A 7355-nucleotide genomic window follows, 5' to 3' on the forward strand; every position below is an offset into this window, starting at 1 on the left:
CAATATCCAACTCTTTGACTTCTTTTTCTCCTCTTCTCAGATAAAATTCTTCAACCCCTGACTTCCAGCAATCTGACTACATATCTACTGGATCCAATTCCTTCCACTCTGTTCCACACAATCTCAAAATATCTGCTTCCTTTCATCTCTGTCATCATCAACAACTCCTTATCTTATGGATACGTGCCAGATGCATTAAAAACCACCAGGGTGGTACCAATCCTCAAGAAAGCTACACCTGATTTCTCCAGTGTTACCAACTACAGACCGATATCATTTTTCTCTTTCCTCTCAAAACCCCTTGAATGAGCAGTTTGCAATCATTTGTCTCTTTTCCTCACCCAGAATCAGCTGCATGATCCCAATCAGTCTGGCTACAAAACAGCCCTCATAGCAATTATGGAGAAACTTCATGCTGCTAAAGCTGCCAAACTGTCATCTGTTTTAATTTCTCTAGACCTTTTGGAAGCATTTGACACAGTGAACCATAACATTCTCCCCTCTGTTCTCTCCAGGCTTGGTGTGACTGGCTCTGCATTCGGCCCTTTCTCTCGTAGTAAGCTACCCAGGTGCTTGTGTAGTCTCTTGTGATCTCAGAGCTAGACTACTGCAACTCGCTACTTCCTGGTCTTCCTCTAAGAGTCATCAAACCTCTACAACTTGTCCAGAATTCAGCAGCACGACTGGTCTTCAGTCTTCCTAAGTTCACACGTTACTCTGCTGCTGCGCTCCCTTCATTGGCTCCCAGTAGCTGCATGCATCAGATTTAAAACCTATATGCTTGCCTACAAAGCCAAAAATGGACCAGCCCCTTCATACATGAGGTCAATGGTCAAAGCCCGATATGTGCCCAATCTCGAGTACGTCAAACCTCAAGTACGGCTTGGCTTGAAATGCCTTGCTTCAGGTCTCATGGAAGACAAGCATCGAGATTATTTTCTGTCCTGGCTCCAAGATGGTGGAATGAGCTCCCACATCCTGTCTGGACAGCAGAGTCCCTTGCAGTTTTCAAACGCAGACTGAAGACCCATTCATGGAATATTTAAATGACAACTGACCCTGCTCTCATATTGACTGACTAAATTAGTACTTAACTTAGGGTATTTTTTATTACACTGATGTTGTTTGACAAACTCTAGTGCTTATTGTTTATTACACTTATCATTGTTTAAAAGAGAAAATGTATTTTGTACTTCTAGACATCAGCAGTGATCCCTGTATTTCTACAGTATTCTAGATCATCTGTATATTGGACTCTAACCTGCTGTACTGTACTAGGATGTATTCTATGAGTAAATAACAAAGCACTTTTGTAAGTTGCTCTGGATAAGAGCGTATGCTAAACGCCGTAAATGTAAATGTAAATCTAGAAACAAACAGGCCCTCTCTGGCTATCTGAGAGGAAGAGGAAGTGTGGTGTATGCTCCGCTGCTGAAGTGTATAAAATTTAAAATGTAAAATTTCTCTAAAAAATTACATTTTTCCCCATATCTGCCTGTGACAAAATACTCATTAAAAGTATCATTTTACAGTTGGATATGGACAACTGTTGGGATAAGTTAATTATTTTGTAAAATTAAAAAATATTTTTGTAGACTATATATGTTGATGCTTTTTATGAGTGAACTTTTAACAGGACTGTAGACACTGCATGGGCACTATACAGTATGTACCAAACTATCTACTCAAGTTACCTGGTAATTATGGTTATGACGTCTACTCCTTTGTAGGCAGCATAGAACAAAGGATAAGATTACATTGGCCATCATGGACAAAGCAAAGAGCACATGAACCAGAGCTGGAAAAAAGAGAGGAAAACGTGTTCATGAGTGAAGAACTGGGGCCATGAGCCATGAGCCAATGCAATATTTATTGAAGTTTCATACTTACTTTGTAATTTTGTGCAATAATCCATACTTTTATCATCTGTGAAAATGAAAAGGCATCAATAAAATGGAATATTTCCATAACTCCCACAAAATCAAGATGTGTATAACACGGGAGGGGGTAGAGAGTGAACACACATGCGAAGTGACGACGCCAAAACGAACCAAACTGATTGAATAGAATAAACAAATAATAAGTTTAATAATCGACACAGACTAACAATACAGAATAGAATGAAGAACAAACAGGCTAATAGAAGAATAATATGATAACAGGGTGATGGCGAGAAATGGGCAACAAGGGAATAAAACATTAAGGAAAGTCTAACGGGGAACAACAATAATCAAACATAACGGTGAGCATAAAGACAGACAAACGGGAACAACACAGAACCGGGATACGTAAGATGAACAAACGATATTGACAGAGATACAGAACTAAACAAGGAAAGAAACATGCAGCAAGTAACCAAACACAGAAAACAAACGAGATCGGGCTAAACACAGAGAACAAACGAGAACGGACCAGAAACACAATGATAGAGACACTCTAAGACAAAGACAATGACCAACAAACAAGATACATAGGGATGGGTTTTTTATAACACTACAATTAGGGACAAACTCAAAACAGCGGGAGACTAAGGGGAGGAGACAGGTAACCACAGGGATTCTTTTTTTTTAAAAAAATTACCTGTTTTTAAACTGCTGAGAATGGCCAACCAGGCCATGTCTTTACTTTTAAAACATTCCACACACAGAATTACTTACATATGAACATTTACAGTATATAAAGAAATATATGAAGTATATGAAAAGATATAACTGTGACGTTATGAGGCAAACAGGACGTGGAGAAGGGGCACATTCAAACATACGTTTTATTCCACACACAGGCGACACATCGAACACAGCACACCTCACTAAGCACATTTCAAACACCAACAACACGCACTACAACACAGGAGACATATATACACTCAAGACAATTACACATAACGCAGAACAGGTGAACGACATGAGAGGGCGTGGCAACACAGACAAACACACGCATGATGTTTGAGGAGGGGGCGGGGCCGTATCATAACAATAACATCAGAACTCTAATGAGTTTTTCCTCCTTTTTTCCCTTTAAGTTATTTTTTACTAAATTAAAATTGCCAGTCTATTTACTGGAGGGCATAAAGTCATCTTTTTTCACACTGCTCACATTGCCTAAGCTGTCTGGAACACCAGCAAAATTTCAATTTGTGAGTATGTTTTATACTGCTAGTTTAAAAGGAGTGTGATAGAGGACACTTACTCTTGGGAGTATCAGATGACGAGCTTGGAGACTCTGAAAATATAGAAATCTTTTTTTTTAAAGAGACTCTGGGATACAGTTGGACACAGACAGACATAGTGGAACACAGAGAGACGCATTGGGACTCAGAGAGATGCATTGGGACATAGTGGGACATAGATAAAAATATGATAAAATATGGAAACAAATGTTTTGTACTATTAGAGTGAATGCCAAGATCAATACTTAATTAATTGCCTTAACCTATACCTCATGGTAAGCCAAAACGCACATGGCCATGCTAACTAGCACGAGCATTTCTTTTATGTTTTTAGAACTACATTTAATACATTGGCATTAAAGATTGTACAGAACGTACATACTAAATATTTCAAATGATAACTTTTTTGTAAGTTATTTTTTCACAGACTACAATTAGACTGTTTACATTTCAGTGCAGTGTAAACACATACATACTCTGTTGTCTAACACTCATTTTGAATTTGCTCACCTTCATGAATCAGTGAAGAACATAGCAAGACTGAAGATAACTGAAAATGTTTTCATTTAAACTGAGTTCATTAGGTAAACCTGTGACCTTCTTGGAACAGCATGAATTTGTCACGGCATGGATTCTAGCACATGGTGGTTGTGTTGTAAAGAAATGTTGTACTATGCTGCAATGTACAAGTTGTGCTACTGCTGCAAAATCAAAAAGGTCTGTCTGCAATCATCCACTTCTATCTCATCACAAAGATGCATGATAGGGTCGAAAGTGAATATAAATCTTGGTCATGTTCTTGGAACCATTCGGTGATGGTATGTGCCTTTCCATCATGCTAGAAGCATTTGTTTCACTCTGGGTAAACTTCAGCTATGAAAGGAAAAACTTGGCACCATTGTTCAGATGCACACTGCCATTCAGGTATATCCATGCTGGATATCAGTGGCATTAATGTGGGCAAGGAAAACATTCCTTGCATGATCCTCCTGCCAGCAGCGGCCTGTAATTTTGACACAAATAGGACGGCTTCATGGACTCATCTTACTTGTACAAAATTCTGATACTTATTTTAGCATGATGCAAAAAAATTTGGATTCCTCCAACCAGGCAATTTTTCCCACTCCTTATGGTGCAGTTTCTTCCTCTTTCCTGAAAATAAATCAACATCCCACATTCTCCTGATTGGACTTCAGCTTCCAGTGACCAGTGGCCTATCTGTTTGCCTGTATAAGTTCAAGTTCAAGTTTGGTTTATTCGTCACATACATAGTCATACACAGTATAACTTGCAGTGAAATGGTGGAGAGTGCTCTGTCCAAACTGAGTCCTAACTCTTTGCATTCACCTTTGCCCCTTTCTGGTCCAGAAGCTGTTCATTTCCATGGGATAATTTTCAATAAACAAAAATGTAGTATAGCATATGACTCATTGGAAAGTACACCAGGAATGCATGGTCAGGTGTACTTAATAAACTACCAACTCATGCTGCTACAAGTGTCAGTGCATAGAATGTGGTGGAGGGCACTTACTCAGAAGTTGGAATAGAAGTCTTATTTGTAGGTAGCGTTGTGCTATTGGTGTCTTCTGGTGATGAAGTGCCTAGATCGTATGAGAAAAAATCTTTATATATTACCATTAATTTACGGTATTACATGTACATTAGTTTCAGACTAAATTCATATTCACTAAATTCAACTTTGCACGTCTCCTTTGAATACAAAAGCAGAGCAAAGATGAAATTTCTCACATAAAGACAGAGAGATAAAAAAAAAAATTCACAGAGAGGTCAAACAAATATTCACACATTGAATAATGTAATAAATGATTGTAACCAGGATGCTCGCAGATTAGGATGTTGAATATTGATTTACTCGTAGAAAGACAGTGGCTAGACAATCCATAATCAGGCAGTAGTCAGAGTTCATACAGAGGCTGAGTAAATAGGCAAAGTAGCAGTAGGAATAGGAGAGTTAGCTGATGCATCTAAAAAAAGTCACATATTTAGTACTATAGCATGATGGAATGTGTAGAAAAAGAACTGTAAAAAACACTGAAAAAGTACTTATACTGATGGATCACAGTGCTTTAATCATATAAATACATCGGTCCGGTTACAATCCTCCATATTAACCATACCACTTTTAACCATAATAATAATAATACAATAAACGTATTTCTGTTACATTACTATTATTGTTACTACTACTACTAATAATAATAATGACAATATTATGCATATATAATTTTAACGTGGAGCGATCACGTAGCGGATGCATGCGCTGAGAAGATTTATTAAAGGGCAAATCGGCAACGGTCCAGGGTCAGTGAGCCCAACAGGGAGAGTCCGGGAAAACATAGCAAACGAAAAATACACAAGAGGTTACAGTGAGGGACACAACAGAAAACAGGTTATGTGCAAAATAACAGGCAGCATGAAAATGTAACGCGAGGGTGTCGGCGCCTTAGACATGAGACGGAAGTGAATTACATAGGGAATCCATAATAGAAGGGACGGACGGGATAGAATAACTAAATATGTTTAATTACAGACACAGACTAACAATACAGAATATAACAAGGAACAAACAGGATAAGATAAGAGTAACAGGCTAACAGGGTGAGGGCGAGAACTAGGGAAGCAGGGAAGTAAACATTAAGGAAACATGAACGGAGAACAGCGAAGATGTATTAAAGTAGGACACGCAGGGAGAACACTGATCTGGACTGCATACTTTAGACAAACAACAACCAAGACAAAAAACATAATTAATAAAACTCAAAGAAAACCAAATAACACTTGCATATATATTAAGAGGAAACAAACAGAAGCGAAGCGATGGAGGAACACCGGACGAGGAAAGAGCGGAATCAAACAAGCAAATATTAACGGGGAAAGCAGCGTAGACGAAAACACAGAGAGACAGTAGAACAGACGAGCGAACAGCAGACAACTAGCAAACATGAACAGGTAAAGCAACACAGACAGAAAGGATAACTTAGCAGGGAGCGCAGGGAATCCTGGAGACAGACCCCTGGTTGCTAGGGAAACGGGGAACGTGACAGACAACAGAGGCTGGAACAATGTAGACCAGTGAGAGGGGAGCGTTCCGTGACACTTATTCAATTAACTGCTTTTTTGCCCCTCTATGATAATAAAAAATGACACCTTTAAGTGTATTTGTGAAATCCCTGGAAATCTGAGCTTCACAAAGAAATCACTTAAGGGTTGAACCTGCAGAGATAACTGACATAATACACTGAAAAGGGTGTTGAAAAGTTTTTTTTCTCCTCTCCTACAGAAACCAGTGGTCTTAGTTATTTGGCTATACCATTTCTTCACCCATCCATGTTCTTTACCAAGGCACACAGGACCATGAGGACATGAGCTTTCATGGTTGCCACATCGCCGTAATGAGCAGCAAAGCCTTCTGCACTGTGTTAATTGTGAGTTTATATGATGCTTACGCATTTTTTATGTCACAGCTCACATGTATCTTAACCTTCTGATCTGATGTCCTGGTGATCTCGTCCTGATCATCTAAAGGTCTAAATGTGTTTGATTAAAAAGTAGCTCCTTAGCTCTAAGTTCTCTCATGTTATGAAGATGCAAATGCAGTGCATGCATTTTTGCTTTTATAAGGACATGGGTCTTAATGCTGAACAAAACTCTTCCTTGTACTAAAGATACATGTTATGTGCACTTTTTGTAAATATGGTTAGTTAATTGAAAGTGTATTAGCCAAGACAATGTAAGTTTAATAGTACAGCACATTCAAAAGTAATAATTCAAAATTGTTTTATGTAAACATGAATAAGAGCATATAGAGCATAAAATGATACAGTTAATTTAAAGTAAATGGGCATGAGAAGAAAGGCATAAATCAGATTAGCATTAGAATTCCAGTGTCTACAGGTTTTAGTCTAAACGTGATCTCCTCTCCTTTTTCACAGGGACTTATTTTAAGACTCATGGTCTGTGATGCAGAATGTGAAAATAATTTTCGTAAAGACACAGTAAGTATTTCATTATTAATCATTTTTGTTAAATTATTATTAAATTTTTAAGTCATAAATGTAATATATATTGACAAAAATATCAGTAGGTATACTAATACTTATAACACGTATTGCTATATGTATTAGTCAGATATACAAGACAAAAAGCAACAATATTAAGTCTAGGG

The 7355-nt window shown here is 38.0% G+C and overlaps 1 long non-coding RNA gene across 1 annotated transcript; it reads right to left on the minus strand.

The window, feature by feature from the left end:
* Nucleotides 1-1904: 1904 nt before the first annotated feature.
* Nucleotides 1905-4772, minus strand: LOC118242223. Its single transcript, XR_004776673.1, has 3 exons — nucleotides 4701-4772; nucleotides 3190-3222; nucleotides 1905-1926 (listed from the first exon to the last, which is right to left on the minus strand). It is a non-coding gene; the product is annotated as an uncharacterized LOC118242223 (long non-coding RNA).
* Between the last annotated feature and the right edge of the window lie 2583 nt (nucleotides 4773-7355).

The sequence above is a fragment of the Electrophorus electricus genome, chromosome 1 (genome assembly GCF_013358815.1).
Source record: "Electrophorus electricus isolate fEleEle1 chromosome 1, fEleEle1.pri, whole genome shotgun sequence".
Taxonomy (NCBI): domain Eukaryota; kingdom Metazoa; phylum Chordata; class Actinopteri; order Gymnotiformes; family Gymnotidae; genus Electrophorus; species Electrophorus electricus.